Source organism: Ixodes scapularis, unplaced genomic scaffold (genome assembly GCF_016920785.2).
Source record: "Ixodes scapularis isolate PalLabHiFi unplaced genomic scaffold, ASM1692078v2 PGA_scaffold6__148_contigs__length_123643588, whole genome shotgun sequence".
Taxonomy (NCBI): Eukaryota; Metazoa; Arthropoda; class Arachnida; order Ixodida; family Ixodidae; genus Ixodes; species Ixodes scapularis.
In genome coordinates, this window is record NW_024609881.1 from 28,097,656 (window position 1) to 28,123,717 (window position 26,062).

A 26,062-nucleotide genomic window follows, 5' to 3' on the forward strand; every position below is an offset into this window, starting at 1 on the left:
AATAGAATAATGAAAGGTTTATTCTCAGGAATTTTCAATTGCATGTTTATTAGCAAAACATGTCCACACAACGGAGCATACCTTTTGCAAAATACTTCTTTGTTTTTGTTAAAAGAAATTGCGTCTTAGAGGAGGTAGAACAACGTTTTTTTTTTTACTTCAATCGCGTGTATGGCAACTTTGAGTGCCGCAGGAATAAAAAAACCACCTTTTTACGACATAAACATTTTTATGTAGTACGCACGGAAACATCGTCTAACGGAATGGGATACATTTATTTAATACAGGCTAATATTTCAAGTAAAAGCAAATAATAAACGTGGCTTCTTGAGTGATGTTTTCATGTTTAGGCATTTTCGGCCGTTTTTTTAACACATCTTAGATTTAAGGTTTCAAGCCGAAACATTTTCTACAGAGTTTTTCATGCTTTGCTTGCTTTTTACAAATAAATAAATAAAGAGCCAACGCTCATTTATTGTAAGTGTTTCTTGCATTGTGCCGGGAAACCACCAAAATATCAAATTCAAAATTATAAAAAAGTTTAATCGTCAATAAAAAAAAATCATCCTTGATTTTCCCTTTTTTTTAGCTTCTCTCGATGAACCCGTCAGAAACCTGTAATTCAAGAATCCGAAGCTTAATGCCTGATATTAAGTTAAAAAAAATGTTTGACCAGAGTTATGTTGGAGTCAATTACCGTCACTGACTAGTGGTATACTCGAGCAGCGTATCCACAGAGGCCGTACTTAACTGCATTATCGCTCAAACACCATAAAGCGCTACAAAAGGAAAAGTTATATATATATATATATATATATATATATTTGTTTTTTCAAATTAGGGATGTGGTTGATATTGCCAATTTTGCGGCGCGTTCGGTCTTTGTCGTTGTACTTGGTTGATTGCGCTGCACCGCTCCATCTTCCCCGGGTGCGTGCTTTAATGTGGGTAACCTATTGACAAAGTAGTTCCATTAAGCTTTCTAGACACCGACCACACTCCGTTCCCAGCAGGACCAACTTTAATACGGGGGAGGGCGGGGGGGAGACCTGTCTACTGAACGATGGCTCAGCGCCGGCTTGGAAGTACGCGCATTCCTTACGAACGCTCGTAATAGCGCTCGAGACTCCACTCTCCACTCTACCGCATTTAGCGGTATTCTGTACACCACGCCCACGTTACATTCTACAAATACTTTGGCATGGTTGACGGTGCATAAGGGCGCGTCATTCTTTTTCCCTTGAATCCGCGGGCATAATTGAGCCAACTTACATGGTTTTCGGCGCCATGTTTGTCACTAAAAACCATGTAAGTTTGGAGATAATCGAGAAAGGTTATTGATTTCAATTGTTGAACGAAAATTGCGTAATTGGACAATTTGAGAGAAGATCGAACATAAGGTGGCCGGTCGAACTTTCCAATTTGCTTCATAATTTAATGTTACTTCCCGGTGCCCGGGATAAACAAATTCACCCACAAGAAAAAAATGAAAGCCGTTTACAACTCCCTGTAACGCGGAATTAGAGCGCAGCTCTTGAGGAGGAGGAGGGAAGGCTGCTGAGGGGGGTCACGTGACCTCGGCGAGGGGGTCACGTGATCTGGGGGTCACGTGACCTTGGGGAGGGGGTCACGTGACCTGGGGGGCGGTGACGTAACATCGGAGGGGGGGGTTGACGTGACCCCCTCTCCCCGAGGTCCTCCTGAAGGAACCCAAGGTCCTTCCGAGGTCTTCGAGAGGGGGAGGTCGCGGTTACGCCGACGACGACGCCGCTCAAGCCGGAAGCGGGCGCCTAAGAGCTGCGTTCTAAAAAAATATCGGACGCAACAAAGAAATTGTAGATTACGAAGAGGTGGAAAATCACATTTACGTGCTAGCCGGAGTGGTCAACTTTAACGATAAAGAACGGAAGGTATACGTTTTGAGTGAGTTTTATAATTTTCGAGTGCAATCTATATATACCTAACAATATAATAAAAGTATTATTATGTTTATTAGGTTCCCTGAAAAAATATAAATTTCGGCTGGTTGATTGCTTCCCACCCCGAATTCGCAGGCCTGCATCTTAGAAAATAATTACGTCGCAAGCATAATATTTTGACACAATATGCTACTTATAAATAGATGTCAATTCACGCAAAAATAGTCTATGAATGGGCTGTTTTGATATTGACAAGCAACTACAAAAACGTCCTCTAAAAGCAATAATATTAAAAAAAAAGTCCTCGACTTTTAAAAAAAATATGGGGCCAGTTTTTCTACTCCATAGACTAACTCATGTTCACAAACAAATCAGAGCGCCCCTAGCGGACGCCACCGGCACCGTGTATGTGCGATGGAGTGGGTGCAAGAAGCTCGCCGTTGCCCATAAACAAACAATTGGAAGGCGATGTTGTCGGCGTAGGTATGAGTTCCCGTGCTCTTTTTCGCGTTGAAATTGTTGATTCCACGTCTTCCAGGCAATGTCCGCTTACTTGATCTGCCTCGGCGAGATTAATGAGGCTCGTTACATCGCAAAACTTTGCGTGAATAATGTGACGTACGGCGATTCATTCCGCATGGAGGCCGCAGGATGGGCGCTAAAGCCTGATTCGCATGCTGAGATTCTGCTCACTATTTTCAGTCGCGGCGTCGCTCGGGCTGCAAAATCGTGGTCCACCGCTCAGATGCTCGACGTCGATACTGAAAATAGCAAGCGGAATCGGACCAAATAATCCAGGCATAACAAATCTGTGATGGCCGCTGATAAGAATGATCAACACATCCTTGTATCTACTGTTTACAACGAAACTACTGGCGCTGACTCACCTTCAAACCTAAGAGTCTTGTGATGCCTGCATTTGCTTCTTGTCGGAATTACCGAGTCAAACGTTTTTTTCTACGAACCGCTGTCGTTTGAACGAGCAGACAACAATAAACAGAAATGTTTGAAAGAGCAGACGACAGGTCCAGCGATCAGGCAGCAGTTTGAACCAGGGTTATTTTAATGTAGGCTAGAGGTTCAAGTGGCGCTAGTGTGTTGACGTAAATCGAAGCAGACAGCAACCAGTCTAAAATTGACTTCCGGTAATGCATTTCTATGGAAAAGAGTGAGTGAATTTTCTCCCTGCGCTCGATCATAAGAGCAAATATCCCGAATAATTCGTACGTACTAGGTAGCTTGTAACATTTCCCAGTCAGGACGATGAAATATTTGGTCAGTTACAGCGTTTATCTTTCAAATATATCGCATTAAAAACGGTGCTAAAATTGCTTCGTACGTGTATTAATGTGCACTGTCGGACACTGTTAGCGCAAACACGACGTCGGCGCTTTTCAGCATGAGGGATACACGTGCCAAACAAACGAAGGACATCTGGAAATTAATGACGACGGCAAGAACTACGCAGTAACACTGAATCAGTAACTGCCCGTGCCTGTACGATCAAAATAAATTGAAGTCCACGTAATATATTCTAATTTTAAACAAATAAGTTTCACTTTATTCTTTCTGCTTGTGAAGATGTGCGAAGATGTTCTTCTGCGTTGAAAACATCACCCGCACGCTCAAAATCTTTGAGAACAAGTGCCCGATAAAAGCTGCCCGGCAAAGAAAACAATACAAAAAGACACCTTTCATAGCCCACGTACTTTATTCTTTATTAGAATGTTTTTCCGCTAATGCAGGACGGGGTGGGGTCATTTTCATATAGTGACATGACTGGCATATTATCAATATATAAGCGTCACCGGAATGCTGGCGAGCCTTGAACACACTCTATATTTCTTTCGATTGTAATTTTGCTTTGAATCGTCGCTTGTTTTTACACACATGCTGCGGAACAGATGTTTGGGAAAAAATCTAGCGAAAGTAAACATCGTTCACTGATGAAGAAAAATGCACTAACTAAAGTAATTACACTTTTACAATATTAACCAAGGTTCATACTATTCGGTACGACCCAAATAACCAAAGCGTTCCGGCGAAGAGACAAAATGCACGAACGTTTTCTCATCGGAATGCACAGGAGCACCGCAAAAGTAGACCGGTTGCTGCCTGCCTCAATTTGTGTTACGGAAGTTGCATAGACACTAGCGCAAGTTGAACCTCTAGCGTACATTATAATAACTCCATGGTTTCGCTACCTCCTACAAAAATATAATTAAAACAGAAAAATAGGCATGAGACCCCTATGGTCGTCCCTATTTGAACGCACCTTGCACACAGTTTCGGTATGAAAAAATATGTGACAGGAGCGCCACACAAAGAAGGAAAACGCCTCAAGGAGTGGCGGAAGGAAGTCTTTGGTATGCTGTTTAGCAGCGGTTCCGTGGCGTTACATAAACTGCTGCCGAACACTTCACATATTAGGTGCTGTCAATCATTGCAGCCCTCTAAGTTTTTTGTTTTACGAGCAGCAATTGCTCCCCGTGCAGTTCTCACATGCACTGGAAAGGCCAATATATAGGCGAAACAAATCACTCGCAAGATAAATCACGAACCTGCTGACTGCTCTCCCACCTTATACACGTTTTCCATAAGGGCTTGCGGAACCATCTTGAATATCGTCACTTCCAGTACGGGCGAAAACATTGTTTTGCCATCGCCACGCCAGTAGAAGGCGTTCAGGGTATAAGCGTAACCGTCACCTGTTCTCCTTTAACCTCACTTCGTTTTTTTCGGTGCTATTTTCACGTTGAAATATTTTATAATTTCTTTCATCTCCCATGCCGGATATGTCTACCAGTGTACTGGGGACGACACTAAAAAAAGGTATATACTTGACAATTCAGAGACTACTTTGTAGGTAACAGTCTTCGCAATTTTAAAGGTTACAACTGTGTTGGTTACTTTTCGTCATTATTTCGCTGAATACAAACTAATCTAAGTTTAAAGAATGTACCTCACAGTAAAAGAAAGTTTGGATGGAAAAAAATGGAAGCTGTTTACAGCTTTCTGTAACGCCGAATTAGAGCGCAGCTCTTGAGGAGGAGGAGGGAAACATACTGAGAGGAGGGTACACCCCTCCTCCCTCCTCTTTAACTCCTCTTCCTCCTCCCCTGCTCATCCTTTCCTCATCCCTCAAGCTCCTCCCCTCATCTCCTCCTCCTCTCTCCTCCCCCTCTCTTCTCTACTCCTACTCTTCCCCTCCTCCCCTTCCCCTCTTTCCTTCTCCTCTTCCTACTCCCTCTTCCCCAACTCCTCCTCCCCCTCCCCCTCCTCCTTCTCCCCTGCTCCTCCTCGTCCTCCTCCCCTCCTCTTACCCTCCTTCTTCCCCTCCCCCTTCTGCCCCTCCCCCGTCCTCCTCGTCCTCCTCCCCCTTCTCCTCCTCCCCGCACGTTGCATTGTGGGAAATGTCCCATAACGTACCACGCGAGACCCTCGTGACGTCACAGGTGACGTCACGAGTGATGTCACGAAGATCCCGCGGTGCATTCTGGGACATTTCCCATAAAGCTACGCGCGGTTACGCCGACGCCGACGCCGCTCAAGCCGGAGACGGGCGCCCAAGAGCTGCGCTCAGAAAAGAACTCCGTATAATCGCAAAAAATCATTTTCGCGAAAGCTGTTTCTAAAGCGCGAACACCATTCTAAAAAATGAAAGCCGTTTACAACTCCCTGTAACGCCGAATTAGAGCGCAGCTTTTGAGGAGGAGGAGGGAGGGTACTAAGGGTTACGTGTTCTCGTGACCTCAGGGGGGAGGTTCGTGACCTTGAGGTGTCACGTGACCTTGGGGGCCACGTGACCTCGGGGGTCAAGTGACGTGGGGGAGGGGTCACGTGACCTCGGGGGGTCACATGGCCCCCCTCCCCGAGGTCACCGAAGGTACCCGAGGTCCCCTCGAGGTCCTACCGAAGGAACCCGAGGTCCTCCCGAGGTCCTTCCGAAAGAACCCGAGGTCCTCCCGAGGTCCTCCCGAAGGAACCCGAGGTCCACCGAGGTCCTCTCGAAGGAACTCGAGGTCCTTCGGGAGGACCTCGGGTTCCTTCAGGAAAATTTACCTATAATGCACCGCGTGGTTACGCCGACGGCGACGGCGACGCCGACGCCGCTCAAGCCGGAAACGGGCGTCTAAGAGCTGCGCTCTAAAAATGTATTACTCGCTTACTTTACCGTAGCTGTTTTACAGCCCAGCTCTTAGGCGCCCGTCTCCGGCTTGAGTGGCGTCGCGGTCGCCGTCGTCGTTGGCATAACCGCGTGGCGCATTATGGGACATTTCCCATGATGCAACACGCGGGGATGAGGAGGCGGAGGAGGGGGAGGGGGAGAGGGAGGGGAGGGGGAGGACGAGGGGAGGGGGAAAAGAAAACAGGAGGAGGGGGAGGAGGAGGAGAAAGGAGGAGGAGGAGAGAGGGGGAGGAGGGGAGCAGCTTGAGGGTTGAGGAGAGGAGGAGGTGAAGGAAGGACGAGGACCAGGAGAAGGAAGAAAAGGGGAGGAGAGGAGGGGCAGTAGCAGGGAGAATGAGGAGGAGGGAGAAGGGGTATACCCTCCCCTCAGTACCCTTCCCTCCTCCTCCCCAAGAGCGTGCTCCAATTCGGCGTTACAGGGAGTTGTAAACGTCTTTCACTTTAGAGCGCAGCTCTTAGGGGCCCGTTTCCGGCTTGAGCGGCGTCGCCGTCGCCGTCGGTGTAACCGCGCGGTGCATCATGGGAAATGTCCCATAATGTACCGCGCGAGCCCCCCACCGGGGTCACGTGACCTCGTGGGGGGGGGCACGTGACTCCCCGAGGTCACGTGACCCCGGTGCATCATGGGAAATGTCCCATAATGCACCGCGCGAGCCCCCCACCGGGGTCACGTGACCTCGTGGGGGCACGTGACCCCCCAGGTCACGTGACCCCCCGATGTCACGTGACTCCCCTGAGGTCACGTGACCCCTCCTCGAGGTCACTTGACCCCCCGAGGTCACGTGACCCCCGCCGATGTCGCGTGACCCCCCGATTACGTCATCGTCACTGATGACGTCACCGGCATCCACATCGTCATCGTCATCATCACTGATGACGTCATCATCAATGATGACGTCACCGGCATCTACATTGTCATCGTCATCATCACTGATGACGTCACCGGCATCCGCATCGTCATCTTCATCATCACGGATGACGTCACCGGCATCCGCATCGTCATCGTCATCATCACTGATGACGTTACCGACATCCGCATCGTCATCGTCATCATCACTGATGACGTCATCAGTGACGTCACTGATGTCGTCACCGGCATCCACATCGTCATCGTCATCATCACTGATGACGTCACCGGCATCCGCATCGCCATCGCCATCATCACTGATGACGTCACCGGCATCCGCATCGTCATCGTCATCATCACTGATGACGTTACCGACATCCGCATCGTCATCGTCATCATCACTGATGACGTCATCAACGAGGTCACTGATGACGTCACCGACATTCGCATCGTCATCGTCATCATCACTGGTGAAGTCACCAGTGACGTCACTAATGACGTCATCGGTACCCGCATCGTCATCGTCACTGATGACGTCATCAGTGACGTCAATGATGACATCATTGGCATTGGGGTCACGCGACCCCCAAGGTCACGTGACCCCCCAAGGTCACGTGACCCCCCTGGTTAGTTTAACCCCCCCCCAGTGCCCTTCCCTCCTCCTCCTCAAGAGCTGCGCTCTAATTCGGCGTTACAGGGAGTTGTAAGCGGCTTTCACTTTTTTATACGCTCTTCACACCCTTCAAGGTATAAAGGGTGGTCCAGGCCAACTGCAGCCTATTTTAAAATTAGAATAGGTGTGTTACTAGATTTGGGGGTACAGAAAGGCTCTAGCTATTAGTGTAAATCTCTGGAACAGGCTCTTTACATCCTTGACGGTGTGAATTGTTTTTCGATTGTGCAGCACTGTATTGCTCCTATCATCGCTGAGGCGTACTTCTCACAACCTGCAATACAATGTAAGTACTAGCTCGCCGCAGGGAGATGTATCTTACGAGATTCCGTATGCTTGTGCTTCCGCGTTAGATCGTACAATGACGGCCAGGGCTATATAATTTTTATTTTTATGTAAAAAAAAATATATGTGAAAGCCATGCACTTGGGAGGAGCAATCAGCTATATGCGAATGCCGTAGCTTATTTTCTTTCGTAGATATGAAATGTCCAGACTCGAAGCGTGGAGTTTGTCAATGTTTCACTGTGGTACTTTGCACAGCCGTAAATTTCACACCGAAGCATGCACGTAGTAATAAATCTTTCTATATATTTTAAGGAATGTTTACAACATGAACAAACATTCTTAAATAAAAAACTACAATATATTATATATATGCAAAGAATTATGAAGCACGTCAAATATGGCGGTTTTAGAGTCACATTCACAAATGATTTACTGTGAAAGTACTTTATGTAAAACAATGCGAATATATCAAACTGATCACATTTAAATAAATGGTACATACACATAAGGAACATATGCTTATAGATTATTCTAGTTTTGTTATTAATGCAGAAACGCAACTCATTTCTCTAATAGTAACCAAATTGCATGGCAATTTATATTTCTATTTTACATAGAGGCCTGCGTCGCCGTTCGGCATTATAGCAGGGGTGAGGTCATAGAATAAATTAAACTCTAACAAAAAGATCGAAACACAAGCATACTTGTATGAACGTTAAACACATCCTTCAATAGCCAACCTATTCCATTCTTCTATATTTTTTGAAAAAAAAAGAAAAAAAAAGAAAAGAAAACGCGAAAACATCAGAACGGCAAAAGTAGGGTCGGAATTTGTTCTGGTGGTCAGCTCAATTTACCGTAGCTGTTTAGAAAAACTTTACCTTTTAATTACTTTAAACTCTCCTAACCGTTTTGCAGTTACCTGAACTAACTTCTGATTGCAAAACATGGCGTACCAGACAACCTCCTCAATAAAAAAAATTTAAATAAATAAAAAAAACGTCCACACATTTTCACTTAAATTGAGCCAGCTTGTATTCGTTATAGGGGCTTGGCCACACGACATAAGCTACAAAGATACATTTTTCACAAACCGACGAAGGCTGTACAGCGGTGCTGCTCTATTGTAGGGTATAGACTGTCACGTTGCTCCTAGCTTAGCTTTATATTTCTGTATCCTTGCGTTGCCTTCTTTCGTTTTTATTCGTTATTTTTTTAAAATATACATTTAAAATTTAGTGTCTGTTTTTTTTTTCGAACTGTAAAAGGCTGCGCATTCCTTATATCTGAATAATGTGGATAGATTTATTAGTTCTGGATTATTGCCACCATTCTTATAACTGAATTATTATCCTTAAATTTGTTACTTACAAAGTTAATTATTAAAACGTAATTATTAACCCAATTCTATGAAGCAGTTATTTTTCATCAATTTGCCCATTGGCAGGAACCAATATTGCATCAACCCCTTCCTTGCTTGTCGCGCACTTTTCACAGGAAGAATTTTGCCCGCGTGTCGGGAAACATCCTCTATGTAAAACTGAATACTTCTTCCAAGGACATGACTTTCATATAGTACATATTTTACAGATATATACAAAATATGACACAGACCATATTTGTATCAACTGACATGAAAAACCCCAACAGCAAAACCCTCGTGGTTATAACCATCTATTTGTATTCTATTGTACGATAGTTAGATATGGTAAGCTGGTTTGTTTACCGCCTCACAATGCTGAACACCAAGATACCGACTCTCCAGATACTACTTCACTCGCCTTGTTATCGCGGTGAGTGACCTTCCTCGTGTGGCGCTCCGTGCTTGACGATAATGTGATAATATAAACGGTGGAGCGTGTCAGTTTTCGGACAAAGACGGCTAAAAAAATAGCACGCTTAGGACTACGGCACAACGGGCACTTTTTTTTAACTCCACCAAATCTACCATCAGGGCTATGCTGGGCATTTCAACAGAGGACAAAGAAGCCTGTGTTACCTTACACAAAAAAACATTTTAGAACGGTTACACTTGGCATTGTCAAGTCTCTTTTCACGTCCTCTTTTACAAAATCTTGCCCTCACCTTACTGAAGGAAGATTCCATTTACAATGTCAAAGGCTTGGCAATGCTCGTTATCCAGCGGATCTTTTGAAAGCCACTTTGCAGAGATTCCTTTTTGGCCGTCACCGGCGAAACACTACAACTACAGGTTTTCCCACTCATTTTAATCGAAACGTCGGCCAATTTATTCCAAGTGCCATCAAATTTAATTCAAGCGTCATACTATTTAATCCTAGCACTAGCCAGTTTATTCCCGGGTTCATGCAATATGGAGATGCCCTTTTTGTCTTTAGTGGTCATGTTTTGCTTACACATTTGACAACAAAATCTAACTGTTTTACAATTAGATTTTGTTGGGTACATGTTGGGTTGGGTCAATAATACTGTTGTAAACACAGTTTTGTGACTAACATATCGCGTAAAAATTAAAATTTACCACTAAGTCAAGTAAGTTAATTCAATGTCAATTGTGTGATTAATAAGACGGAAAAATCAAAGGAATGAAAATCTTAACCGATCTTATATGATGTCGCATTTGTGAATAATAATTCAAAGTAATCGAATGAGTAATGAAGATGTTTGCTAGTCTAAAGTTTTTCGCGTAAGTATAGCTTTGAAATCAAAAGTAATCAGAATCACAACTGAGCTTCTACCACGTTATATTTTTGTCAATACTTCCTATACTTTTTAGTACTACGACAGAGTAATAAAAAATGCTTGTTGAACTTTTACCATATAAATTGTGTTATTAATAGGTCAAAACAATTAGAAGTGGAAGTTATACGTCAACTAAACTTTAAATAATATCAGCGTGTCAATAACAGTGCGAAGTAATCAAAATAAGAATTAGAAATTGCAATTGTACTTATATTATCTGAATTGTATCAATGATAAGTTGAGTAATAAGAAAGAGCAAACAAAACGTCCATTCAGCTAAAATAAAGTCGAGTGCGGCTCAATAACTCCAGTATGCAAAAAGAGTAATCAACATATTAATTAAGCCTCGTCAATCGTGGGACTAGCAACACCAAGTAATCGAAATGGTGATCAAAATATACTCTTGTCCCGAACAAACTATAATTGTATGAACAATTACTCTCTAAGTGATCAAGGGTGTAAGCAAAACTCGACCACTGAAGACAATAAGTGCGTGTACATTTTGTGTATTAAATTGAGGGATTAAATTTTTGTAGAGCCGGGATGAAATTGGATGGGGAAATAATTAAATTGGGTGGCACTGGATTAAATTGGCCGTCGTTTGGATTAAAATGAGCAGGAAAACCTGCAGAAGCAACAAGCGGGGTCGTTCTACTGTTATTTCATACGTTCATAATTCAGCGCATCGGCTTTAAGGCGCATCAGATGCGCCTTTAAGGAATATTGACCCAGCATTTTAGTGTCCATATTAAGCGGCACACGATCTTTCCACGAGCCAGCAGCTGCCCGTGTGCACGAGCACACGCAACGAACTTGACGTCAGAGTCCTCCATTCACGTTTAAGGTGTCAGTGAGATGTAGGGGCTTTGGGAAAAAGGAGAATGAAGACAGGCTTGCAGACGTGCTTGTTAGACCGATTAATCACGTATACCTGATACACCAGACCCCACTGTGGAGATGAAAAAACCGTTTTGATTCTCCTTTTGCGCGACGCCCACACATTTCGCTGTCATCTTAAGCATGAATGAAGGACTATGACGTCAATTTTGTTGAGTGTGCACTCACTCACACCGGCGGCTGCTGGCTCGTGGAACCATCGTATACCACTTATTATGGACACTGGATTGTTTGGTTCAGCATCTTTGCCAAAAAGTGAACTCACGCGAGAAGGCTCAAAGATGCACAGTCAAGCATGTCAATACGTTCCTCCCACGCGAATAGCAGAAGGTTTATTCAGTTTCTTTGGAATGTGGTAAACAATGCATAGGACAAACGGGCAGGTGCATCAACCACCGACTCGGCGAGCACCACGTGGAAGTTTCAAAAGCTTCGCCAGACTCTTTTCACCCCATTGTCATTCACTCCCGTACGCGCAGTGGCTGTCTTCCGAGTTACGAGCAAACGTAAGTTTTCGGAGGGCACAATAAGTTAATAACAGATTTGGCAGGGAAATTATGGAATCGTTCAGCATGAACTCAGTTAATAAAAATATTTTGGCGACTCCAATCATTTTAATTAAGGATGAGAGAGAATTGAAAAAAAAAATCGTAAGGGTGCAGGTGAGCTGGTGAATATTAACCATGTTGAATTAACCTGAGACTGGGTTAGAGAAGAAACATCAAAACGTAGAAGAGACGGAAAATAGACAAGACGACGTCTCAAAACGACGTCGTCCTGTCTATTTTCTGTTCCTTCTAAGTTTTGATGTTTCTTCTCTACCCCAGTCTCAGGTTAATTCAACATCGAGAGAGAACTGCTTACTCATGAGTTAGCATAATTGCTTTTCATCTTCCATCCGACAATGTAATTTTTCCGTCTTTCTTTTTTTCCTGTCCCCATTTATCCTCTATTTACGATATCGCTGCGTTCATTCGCTGTATTTCTCTTCCTTGTTATGATTCATAGCAGGCGCGGGTTCAAAAATATTCTGCTAGGAGATTCGCTGTATTTGTGTTGTTGCGAGCTGAAAGAAGAAGTGTCCTTTGTTCCTTTGTCCTAAGTGTGTTATTCTTTCTGTCGTCTTTGACGATAATGTGTTGTGCATACAGTTCTCAACTGCCCCAGCAACGGCGTCCGCCGACAACCCTGCGGGAGCAAATCGCCCGGGGAAGGGGAAGAAGAGGGGGGGGGGGTTTGAGAGGGCAACGCAAGGATACACATGTATAAAACTAAACAAGGGAAAGAATGACTGAAAGAATACAGGGGTGGTGCTCGACCTTACGATCGAGCACCACCCCTGTACAGCCTTTGTCGGTTGTGAAAAAATGTATACTTGGCGTTGAAGTCGGGCGGCAAGGTCCCTAAGCAAAAGCTCATGTTTATAAACAACCGGAGCGCCCCCAGCGGCCCGCCACCGATGCCGGGCATGCGCGATGTACTGTGGACAAGAAGCGCTACTTCCCATGTCAACAAACCAAAGAAATGGCCCGTTTTCGGCGTTGGTGTGAGGCTTCGTGCTCTTTTTCGCGGAGAAAATATTTATTCTACGTCTCTAAAGCAATATCATACAGCTTTAGTGACTTGAAGTAAAGTAACGAGGCTCGTTACGCCGCAAAACTTCGCGTAAGTAATGTGACTTGCGTGAATTCATTCGCGTGGACGATGAGAATGGACGATGAAACAATGATGAGATTCTGCTCGCTATTTTCGGTCGCGACCTCACTCAAGCTGGAAAAGCGTGGACTGTATTGCTGCGATTTTTGACGTCGATACTGGAAATTGCAAGCAGAATCAGACCAGTTGTGTATCAGGTATAGCAAGTTGGTGATGGCCACTGGCATCAATGACCAATATCTCCTTGTATCTACGGTTTACACCGAAATAAGGTTGACATTTGGGCTAATTTGTAGTCTAGCATATTGATATATGTAGCGCACAACGTAGACAGAATCACAGTAGACAAAAAAAAAACGCTAAATACTTTAACATATTTACACCGATCCTGCTTACTTTATGCAAACTTAAAACTTCTAAGTGTTTTGAGGTCTGCACTTACATAGCGAAATTATCTATGCAAGGTTTAGTCTACGGGCTGCTGTCGTTTTAACGAGCAAACGACAACACACAGACAATTTTGAGAGAGCAGACGACATTTAAAAAAATCAGGCGGCCGTTTGAACTTCAAGACGCCCTGAACGCAGTCCGACAGGTGATCCGGACATCTTGGCAGTCTTACTACTACTGAACTCTGTTCTGTCACGCCACGGTGATGGCGCGTCGGGCGTACTTCCGGTATGGGGCTGTGGGCGGAAGTCACCATGCTGGAGGTGCATCCGCGTGTTGTTTAGAAAGAAAAGAGAAAAAAAAAAAAAACGGCCTTCTCGTCAAAACGCCGCGACTCTGGCTGTACCAGAAGAGTCGGGAAAAGTTTGAAGAATAGTTTTCATGTGTTCTCTGCCTGCTCGGTTTTGCACAAAGACGTGAATCGGCGCCGTGAAAAGGGAAAACCAGACGCCGTCGGACCACAATTGCTTCTGAGGGAAGCACCTTGGGTTGAATTCCCGGATACTTGCGGTCGTCTGAATTATTTGTTTTATTCCAAAATGAGCGCGAAAAAACCACCAAGTTGTCCGGGCCACCCGTGGACTATGCTCAGTGCGTCTTCAAGTTTGAACGGCCGCCTGAAACTCTGAACTGTCGTCTGCTTTTTCAACCTTGTCTGCTTGTTGTCGTCTGCTCGTTTCAAACGACAGCAGCTGATAGACCAAACGTTGAAGCGGTAATTTGAATAAGAAGTCAATGCAGGTCTCAAAAGATTTACAAGTTTGAAGGTTGTTTGGGGTAAGTAGGCTTGATATAAAAAGTATGTACGAGATGTTGATCAATGTTACCAGAGGCCATCACCGACCTGTTATGCCTGATTCAAATAATGCGTAGAGAAAGTCGTCCTCTTATTGCACAGGAGTTGCAATAAGGTCGGAAAGATGGCAATCTCTGATTTGCTCTGATTGGAAGGATAGTGGGTAGACTTAAGTGCTACATGCCTTGAGGTCGACACACATTTCTGCGTTTTTTTTTTTGATCAGCCAATAATAGTTTGTCGTTCTGACATCATCGCGATTCCTGTGAAAGAAACAGACGAACAGACGACTTGCTCTCCGCATAGCAACATCTTAGCACTAAAACGCGAGACGACGCCAGCTGAAATCACTTACCTCTGCTCTATGAAAACACCATTAGCAAGTGCCGACTCAACGCTAGGATCAGCTCTATTACCAGAGCAGCATTAGCACCGGATGAATGTACACAACTCATAGCCATTAAAATATGTTTTTATAGAATCTGCAAAGCGTTCCGAAACTTGGAATGTCACTTGTCGAAGGCAAAATTGTGCGCTCACGCTGCAGATCCGAGGCAAGATCCTCAACCCTTCCCCGCCTCTTTTCCGCGTAAACATGTGCTGCCCCGTCGTTCGGTCGTTTACTATTGCTGCACTATACATGTTAACAACCTGGGGTTAGTCGTCGTATAAGCATTGGTCCTATTATCCTTTTACAAGAGAGAAAAGAGACGCCATTTAAAGCCAGACTTTACTTGGTTTCACCTTAGGTCCAAAAGCAGCCGATGCTACGAGCTGATGGAACAAATCAGACAGTGTCAAAAGCTCATCATCGTGGTGTTCGTAATGTTTCTTTACGTGTTCGATAATCGCTGAACACATCATAAACAAATGGAAAGGCCTAGTGACTTGCGCTTTTGACGCTGCTTGACCGGTCCCATTAGCTCGTGGTGTCAGCTGCGTCTGGACTTGAGCCGAAAGAAGTACCTTAATAAACCGTGTGCCTCGAGTCTTAAGGAATTTGAAATTCCTACGATACCGGGTCAAAATCTTTTCTCCTCTCTAAACGTTCACACAACAAACTCTACAAAAAGTATACACATTATCTGCAGTGACTCTGTTCACCCATCGTACAAAACACACGGTGTGCCCTACGATTATACTTCTGGTATGGGATTTTGAACGTCATGAGGAAGAGCCACACGACAGCGCGGAATGGCGACGTAGATGCTCAACCTGAGTGCCTTCATTTTTCTCAGAGCATTTGTCGTATTAGAGAAGTGTGTAAGTTTTCGGGAAAGGGCCCCGAGTGGTTGCCGGTCCGAGAAGGACTGCACCCATCAAAATCCTTGTAATGAATCTGCGTCAGTTGTAATTCAGCATAGCCGTTTATAGAAGTGTATGATAAAGTATATTTTGTGAAAAAATAATGTAGGGCAATAAAGAACATAAAATCGTATTGTTCGCTGCAGACATGAGTACACAATTATCTTCGGACACGCTTCCAACATGCTCGAATCATGTTTTCGTTTTACGCATGTATGACATACATACATACATACATGTTTAAAACATATCCCGCTTCCACCATGCCTGAAGCTTGTTTTTTAAACGCATGTATGACATGTTTAAAACATGTTTCAAGACTGTTTTGAACGACCAATATGACAGGGAAAGACATACAAAGGCACTCCTGAGGCTGCCTGCAGTCTGTATTTTTGTAGGATGTATTATCAGAGTGAGCGCGACATTACGAAGGCTCTTGTGCTGCACTGCAGAAAATCACTGCGAGATGTCGATGGAGTGTTTTGTTCTCACCTTGCGCAGACACCAAGGAGCTGCAACAGACGGTCAACCACAAGAAGAGTACCAGGACCACAGGCGTCTTCATGGTGGGCTCTACGTGTTGGACTTGGTCGCGGCGTTCTTCCTAACTCGGAGGACTTCGCCGCTTGAGGGTTCACTAAGGAAAAACTGCCGAGGGCTGACGATCTTTTATCGGTCGGAAACAACGTTTACCGCTGGTATCGATGACGCCTGCCGATTTCTGCGAACGGTCTTGGCGCTTCCGGGCCATATCCTTGGAGTCCTTTTCGGTCGGAGTTACATAAAGCAGCTGCGTGGTCTTCTGGGAAAGCGATTATCCGTAAAGTCGTTAAAGTCACCGAGGCAAGAAGGCTGTTCTGAGAACGGTTCTCAATACTCTGGTGGACCACCACACATTGATATTCTTAATTAACAAGTTTAGATAGTCAGTTTGCACACTACGGAAGGCGGTCATTCGCAGAAATTGAGTTCACCTTCTCCCGAATGTTCGTCACCAGTCGATTGAAGCGCCACGCCTTCTGGACGCTCTGTATGCTCTTTGAATTGTTTTTGCGGAGACTCGCCGCAGCGCACGAGGAGGGCGGCGCTTTTATCACCCGGTGAGAAATATTATAGGGTGACGCAGTGGGATATGTGTTTCGCTGAAAGCTTGCCAGCTTCAGATATTACTTGCCCGTATTCCTTGTGGGATGGAAGAACGAGGTTTCTTTTAACCTATGTGTAATCAAATTGGAGATATATATTTTTCTGTTCTTCTTTATGAGTGGATCAGGATGGCCGTAATTAATTCGGAAAACTTCAAGTGGAGGCCCTATTCCTTGGGATCCGTTCTTTTAGATTCTCTTTCGGTGCTACTATGGCCCCTCTTCAATGGCCATTTCATCTCTTCAAGCTGAATGGATCACGCGCGTTGTGAATCATTCATAGCAGCGCCGGTCACAAAGCAACGAAAGGTGTTTAGGGACTTTTGTTTGGGGTATGTATTCATCAAGCGGTCTGAATGGAAGCCTCTAAAGGTAATATCACGAACTCGTTGCCGGCCCACGCACGGTTTCAACGCTCTCTTTATTCGAGTCCTATGTTTCTCACTGACGCAATTGCGTAGATCTACGTAACTGTTTTTGGACTCACGCGACCTGGACTCTTTCGTCGTATGCAGCTTCACCAGCTTGGTTACTTTCATTCATTTTATTTATTTCAATGAAACCTTCACGGCTTTATGATAACTGCGTATCACTACATGTTTTTTTATTGTCTGTTTGCGCGGGCACTAATTTTTACTGTTCAAGGCTACGGTGCGTTCGTACGGGCACTAATTTTTACTGTTCAAGGCTACGGTGCGTTCGTACCTTTTAAAATATAATATTTTTTCAAACATCAGCAGGCAACATTGGAGGTCGGCATTTTTGGGCACCAGGCGCGTGATTGGCTCCGAGTCTTCGCCGGACGCTAACGCAGCACTCGTGTCCAATACATGCTCGAAACACGTGATCAAGCAATGGCATACTCGGATAATTGTTGCATCATCCACTAGATGGCGCGCACTTTTGAAAAGGGTTTACTGAGGGCTTATGTATCAAATGAAATGGGAATAGGCCTGAGAGCACCTAAATATGTATCTGGAAGATTAAAAAAAAAGAAAGAAATGGCCGTCAAAGCTACACAATTACGGTCTGCGCACATAAGACGTGCGGCCAGGCGACGTTACTTTTAAAAGAAAATGTGACTGATACATGCATATTTCACGACAATTAACTAATTAGTTTTTTTTTTTATAAATTAAACGTTTTAGGGCACATGCTTATAGTGAAGGAATGGAGTCAACAACTGTTAAAGGCCAGCCCATTTTTTTTTTTTTTAAGTCCTGGATCGAGCACGCAGTTTGGGTCCTTCATGGCCAAATTTTGTTTTTGAAATCTGTCGTTGCAGAAACCAGACGCGCGGTGTTTGGCGGAAAGACAATTAGTTTGACGCCGGGGGGTCACGTGTTAATAACGAAATTTGCGTAACTTTTCTGTCGTAGCGCGTTGAAGCATTTATTTTTCTAATAAATATCTTATAATCAACTTTTTTTTTGCCTTCCTCGCACTTACGATTAAAACTTCTTTTTGTGATATCAGGAAGCAAGGCAAAGCAACCTGTCACGGTCGGTAAAACGGCTTTTCGCCTTAGTTCGCCAGCCACGGAGCACCGACTGAAATCAGCTCCGGCGCGCTGTGACGCAAAATAGTGGCGCAAATTTTGACCATGACGATGGTGACACTTGGGCATGTCGAATTAACTAGAAGGAAAACTTACGAGGGTATGAACTCAGCTGGTTGATTGTAAATGTTTGGTGGAACCAGCTGTACTTACATAAAATTTACAGAAAATTTTAGAGATAGGGAAAAACACACCCAATCTTTGGGCCACCAAATAATCATTAAACCTTAGGGTTTTTTCTAGCGGTGTTTCTACTGCTATTGCTAATTCCCATTTTTCTTTTGTTTCGTTCAGAAGTTGCTATATCATAATATATCTTTCTCTTTATCTGAGCAAGCCTTTTTATTTGAACCTCCTCGAACCGCAGACCTTAAGCCTCTATATCGCAACTTCTGAACAAAACATAAAAATATAAGATTTAACAATAGAAACCCCAGTAGAAGAAGTGGATATTTAATAAATAGTTGGCAGTACAGCGATCGGGTGTTTTTCCTTCTATCTCTATAAATTTCTGTAAATTTCGCTGGTTCCAATCAACATGTTTATGCACCACTGCTCGGTTGCCCTTCACGTCTTGCATTTGGTTTCAACGACGGAGCCCTCCTCATCGAAACCTCCTACTACCTACCGAAATATTATCCGCTATGACAAGGTCTTACAGCTCTTGAACAGCTCAAACATCTTGTGCCCTGGAATATGGTGTTCTCGGAATAATCGAAAAAGTTTATATACAAGGCTGGACTTGACTTCATAAGTGCTATCACGAGACTGTACCCCTACTCGCCTTCCCTCCCCGCGCCACCCCTAGATTACTCGGGAGATCATCAGGTTCTGCCGACATAAGAGGCAGCTTTTTCAGAAAGCTAAAAGTAACGGGAATCCCCATGACATATCCCAGTCAAAAAGCCTTCAGCAGCGCACGAAACGATCGATCCACACGTCCCACACCTCGTATGTGCAATCCGTTACCAGCAAAGCCTCAGAGTGCCCCAAACTATTCAGGGCATATGTAAACTCTCAAAAGCAATCAAAGTTGTCTCAACAATTCGTCTCTCAGGGAACCACCGTTACGGAACCAAAGTCTAACGCTGACCTTTCCAGTGTGCACTTCTCCCAGACGCAGACAGTTGACGCTCCACTCACCCCGACCACAACCGCTGCGAGCGTGACTGTATTCAACGTTCCCGCGCTTTCAGTGTAGTCCATAAGCACGAAGGACACTTACAAAGCTTTTCAGCGTCTGAATGCATGCCAGTCTGCTGGCTCTGACGGCATTTACACTGCTCTACTCAAGGCTTCGGCCCCACAAATCACTCCGATTCTCACCTCGATGTTCAACAGATATCTCGCTCTCGGTCGCAGTCCTACACCATGAAATACAGCGTGAGTCACCCTTCTCTTCAATAAAGGTGGCACTTGCACTGACGACGTGTCCTGCTATTGCCCGAAATCCACTACCTTTGTTGTCTGTCGTACCATGGCACGTGCCCTTCCAAAGCAGATCTCTCATCCGCTGGAGTCCCACAACCTTCTTACTCCTCATCATTGTGGATTTAGGCCAGGGCGTGGCTACGAATTAGCACTTGCTCTCGCGCTGCATATCATAAGCGAGCATCTGGACAGTAGACACACCTGCGAACTCCTTCAACTTGATTTCCGTCAAGCATTCGACAAGCTTGGCCGCGCATTGTTGACAGAAACGCTCTCTCACTTTGGTATCAAGGAAATTCTCCTTCTGTGGCTGACCGATTTCATCACCTCTCGCTAGGAGCGTGTTCTTTTTCACGGCGGTAAGTCCCCCCTCAAATCGGTCAGCTCTGGTATCCCCGAAGGTTCTGTCTCGGAACCCGTGATGTTCAACACGTTCATTAATGACGTTACCACCAATCTCGTCTCAACTCCTTCTCTATGCCGACGATCTGACCCTCATATATCCGATTCAAACTAGAGATTCTCAGAGTCAACATCAGGAAAACAATGACAAAATTACGAGATGGTCTGTGCACTATCGACTACCCCTAAACCTGTCCAAGTGCTCTACCATACTCATCACAAACAGCTATCGCAAGTACAGCGACCAGCAAAGCCTGCAAATTCCTAACCAGACTCTGAAACCGATTTTTCAAGAAAAACCTCCTGGGAGTCGCGCTGGACTACAGGCTCAAGGTTTGTGTTCACATAGGCCTAATTATAGCTCGATCACGACGCATTCTGGGTTTCTCGCAACGTGTCACTCGCGACGCCAGAGCAGACGCTCTGCGTGTATTGTCCACTTCGCTCGTGAGGCCAGAGCTCGACTATTCCACTCCAATCCCCCCCCCCCCCCCCTTCAATGGCGTCACGGATCCGCCTCAATCGGAATGGTAACCTGGCTCCGATTCTGGCATGGACCCTGCGCCACCGCCAACCTTTCCTCCCACGCACTCTTCAGCTTTGGCGCTCCCTCCCACGCTCCCTAAGAGACTGTTGCCCATGCGACCCAGAGGAATAAGCACAATCTGTCGCCAAGTCATTCAGCCCTAACGCAAAATTCGGTATAACTTTTCGCTAACTGGATTATGGAGCTGAAAATCTATCTGGATTCTAAGTGGATTTCAGTTTTTCAGAAATTAATCTTTTGCCTGCAAGCTGGATTTCAGGCGCAGCAAAAAATCCAGTTAAATTTGCAGTTACATAATGGAGTTAGAGAAAAGTAATACGTGATTTTTCGGTAGGCAGCATATATGTACAAATGTGACTTACTCTATTCATTATCCCCGTTTTTTCTCTTTTAGTTCGGCGTACTAGGCTTTCTGGTACGGGTTTTTGGCCTTTCTTGTACACCCCAACTATCCTGGGTGGAAATAAAGGTGGTTATTATTATTAATATTATTATTCACACCGTCAATCAACTAAGTTTTACAACGGCTCGATGGCACTCATTTTAAATGGCTTTGTTCCTCACCCCGACTCAATAGTTTGTCTATTATCCTGATTGTTTCACAGTTCTGATAGTTGCAGTGACTTGTCAGCTTCATCCCAACTAGCTGTCGTTGTGTTAGTCGGGTCAAGCTTCCATAGCGATTCAAGCGCACGCTGACCTCTCTGAACGCTCTTTCACTGGTAAACTGGTAAAAAGGGGAATCATCAACATTTGCTTTAAGAACGCCCTTAATAAATCCTGCTTTCACTTAGTCAAGGATAGCTTTAAGAATCAAGTAGCGAGGCTCACGGCCGCGGGCTATTCGTTGCGCCTCCTAACGGCAGTCGCAGGAACTCTACTAAAGAGAAAACGGATTGAGAATGCTGAACAAGTTAACAGGAAAAACAGGAACATCACAGTACTACCGTACCTACACAAAATATCCCATAACCTGAAGAAAGTGGGACGTCGAGCTGGTGTTCACGTGGTCTTTTCGGCTCCAGACAAGCTATCTTTGATGTGCAAAAAAGTGAACTCTCATGTAATAGAGAGACAGGTGTGCACCAAGAAACACCAAAACCAGTTTGTTACATGCGTTGCGGGTGTTGTATACTCTATTCTCCTGTCCTGTGGCCGGAGATACATAGGGCAGACGGGACGTTGTCTTAATGAGCGTTTAAGAGAGCATCGTTATAATGTGTCTCAGGTTGTGTCGGGGCACCTTGGGGTGCATTGCCGCAATTGCGGATGCACTCCGTTTCTTGAACGATGCACGGTCATCAGAAAACAAAAAGATAAACTGACACGTGAGATTATAGAAGCATGTGCCATTGGACAATCTGGCTCTGAGTGTGTTAGTGCCCCGTCACTTGCCTTGACGGAAAAGGAGTGTATTTTTCTACTCAGATCGGAGAACAACGGCGCCTGCAGATGACTCTGGGAACACGTGTAGTCCTCCTCTTGTGTTGTTTCTTTTCTTGGCTTTTGGGCCGGGCAAATTGTGTATTTATACAGGTTGTCAGTGCCAATAAAGCTCAGTTGTAAGTCAGCGCTGTGTGTGTCTACCGCTTTCTACTCTGTCCTTGTCCTTGCACTGTTCGTTTTCCGCTAATATGAATGACCAACTAGCCCAATCGTCAACACTACTGAACTTCATTTCTAATACAACGGGCCCTATTCAGTGTTTATCCGTGGACTCGAGTGTCCTGGTGGCTATAACTGCTGGCGCTGTATGCCGTTCCCGGGTGCTGGCTTTTTCCATTCGTCACCGAATCCTGCCAGTGGATGTCCTGGTATTGTTCGGCGACTGCTAACCCTCGCCTGGCCATGGGATGAGGATATGCAAGATCCTACGAACCGAGTGCCAGCGGCAGATATGGCTTAATCGTGAGTGCCTACACCTACGTCTTCGTGCGGGTGACCGTTCGTCCTGCGATGGATCGCGGTGGCGGGAGCTATCACGTACCATCGACAGAACGGCTGACTTCCTCTGGCAGCAAACACTGCCTCTTCTTCGAGCGAGCATCCCTGGGAGGCGTCCTGCAGCTATGGGGAACAAGGTCCACAAGTTGGGTGACGTTCGCCTTCCAAAACAAATGGAACAAGTGCTGAGCCACGGCCCCAAGTTCGCCGTCGAGCCGAGAAGGTCGCCCCCAGGGTTGTTGTCTCTGGTAAGGCAGGGGTCGGGACGAGCTGCGGAGTCTGAGGCGGACAGGTTCATTGCGGATGTTGTAGACGTATTGCTGCAGTGCAGGCCGTCTGGTGGCAGGGTCGCTGTGCGGTCCACCGTCGCTTACCTTAAGGATAACGCCCTGTCCTTGTTACCTGCTGATAAGGAGGGGGGCTTTGTAGTACTACCCAAAGGCATGCTCAACTCGAAAGCTTTAGACACTATCGAGGCCACTTTTGTACGCAGGAATGACGTGTCCCTAGCAAAAGTAAAAATTGAAGCACGCAAACTTTGCAAGCGGCTGAGTTTAGATAAGCTTGCCCTAGCGGTCGATAAGGGAAGAGGCCTGAATCTGGATCTGTTTTTTTCAGCTAAAACGCACAAAGCCAAGTGTCCGCTACGCGTTATAGTATCGGAAATTGGAACGTGGCAGAAGTCGGTGGCCATGTTTTTACAAACGAAATCGAACATTTTAGTTATAGACGATCCCTTTCAGGTAAAAAAACTCGGAGCAGATAATAGACTTCCTTAAAGGGCAACTCCGCTCAATTCCGAAAAATTTAGGCTTCCATGTGATTCACATTCACAAAGCACTACTAAACAACTCTACGTCTTCGGATTCGCGTATTGTTAAATATTATTTGTGTAATCCTAATTTAAACATCAGCAGATACCGAAACCGAAACTTCGGTTGCGTCAGGCAACATTGGTCTCGGGTCGTCGTTACGTGACGTAATCATGACGATTACATGACGTCGAACCACGTGGTCTTGTGACGTTCGGGAGGGAGCGAGAAACAGGACACGCGACGCCGGCAGGTCTTTCTTTTTTTTTTTTTTTATTGGACGCGGGCAGGCCGCTTCGCATGGCGTGGACGGTGATGGCCCGGGGGAGAGGGGGAGGGGAGAAGACGAAAGAGGAGAAGGGGAGCGGGGAAACAGACGCGCGCAGGGCAGCGCAAACTAGCGCATCCGTGTTACGGTGATCACGTGAACGCCCGGTCAGCCAACACCAGGAGGAGAAACTCATGACGTCGTCGTTCAATTTTGCTCTGAGAAGTAAAAACAAGCAAAACGTGAGAATGACGTACACATGCCTCTGACGTAGTGGTTCAGCGTTGGCCGCTCCAACTCCGTGGCATTGACTGCGCTGATGATTGCGCCTCGCGCCGCACGCTAGAGTTGGCAGATTTCGGCGACTTGGCTCGCTTGAAGGTTTGCTGGCCAGTTTATTAAATATATAAACGGAATTAGATCGTAATATTTTGCAAGGGGTCTTCCTATATGATACTGAAGAGGGCTATATAGTTTTCTAAATATCAAAAATGAAGCGGAGTTGCCCTTTAAACAATGCCCTGACCAAAGCCTCTCAGCATGTTCCGTAGACATTAAGGACTTATACTACTCGATTCCGCACACGGAGCTTTTAATGTGCGCCGAAGAGTGTATTGACAACCACGGGTGTGTAGCGTTTCAAAATGAATGTGGTCTGGGGGTAAGAGACTTCTTGGAGCTTTTAACCTTTTACCTCAAGTCGACGTTTACAACTTGGAATGGAGAAACTCTCATTCAGAAAAACGGCATATGCATCGGTTCCTGTTTAGCTCCCGTGTTGAGCAACATTTATCTCGCATGTTATGACAGAATTTTATCTAATAGACTTGAAGGCTCTAGGGTAAGAAAGGTTTTTAGGTTTGTAGATGACTACTTAGTGTTTGTTGACTGTGACTCAGACCACTTTGCTGGTGAAATTTCTGAGGTTTTGGCCACTTTTAGTAAATGCTTGGAACCACTGGTTATCACGCACAAATTACCAGTAAACGGTTCCATAAGATTTTTAGACCTTAGGCTTCAGTGTCTTCCCACACACACCTTCTGGCTTTATGAACCAAGGAGTAATAAACCCCTCCTGTCGTTTTCATCTGCCCACTCTAAACTGTTAAAAAGGGGAATCATCAACAATTGCTTTAAAAACGCCCTTAATAAATCCTGCTTTCACTTAGTTAAGGATAGCTTTAAGAATCAAGTAGCGAGGCTCACGGCCGCGGGCTACCCGTTGCGCCTCCTAACGGCAGTCGCAGAAACTCTACTAAAGAGAAAACGCATTGAGAATGCTAAGCAAGTTAACAGAAAAAACAGGAACATCACAGTACTACCGTAACTACACAAAATATTCCATAACCTGAAGAAAGTGGGATGTCGAGCTGGTGCTCACGTGGTCTTTTCGGCTCCAGACAAGCTATCTTTGATGTGAAAAAAAGATAACTCTCATGTAATAGAGAGACAGGTGTGCACCAAGAAACACCAAAACCAGTTTGTTACATGCGTTGCGGGTGTTGTATACTCTATTCCCCTGTCCTGTGGCCGGAGATACATAGGGCAGACGGGACGTTGTCTTAATGAGCGTTTAAGAGAGCATCGTTATAATGTGTCTCAGGTTGTGTCGGGGCACCTTGGGGTGCATTGCCGCGATTGCGGATGCGCTCCGTTTTTTGAACGATGCACGGTCATCAGAAAACAAAAAGATAAACTGACACGTGAGATTATAGAAGCATGTGCCATTGGACAATCTGGCTCTGAGTGTGTTAGTGCCCCGTCACTTGCCTTGACGGAAAAAGAGTGTATTTTTCTACTCAGATCGGAGAACAACGGCGCCTGCAGATGACACTGGGAACACGTGTAGTCCTCCTCTTCTGTTGTTTCTTTTCATGGCTTTTGGGCCGGGCAAATTGTGTATTTATACAGGTTGTCAGTGCCAATAAAGCTCAGTTGTAAGTCAGCGTTGTGTGTGTCTACCGCCTTCTACTCTGTCCTTGTCCTTGCTCTGTTCGTTTTCCGCTAATATGAATGACCAACTAGCCGAATCGTCAACACTACTGAGTTGCTTGGATACCTGTCTACCGCACGAAGGGAATTAATGTTTTATTTAATGTTAAAATTACTACATAAATTTTCTTCTATTAATGTTTACTTTAATAACCATTCAGACATGTCACACAGTGGATTGGAGGTCAACGAGTGCTGCAAGGTACTGTTCAAAATAAACACA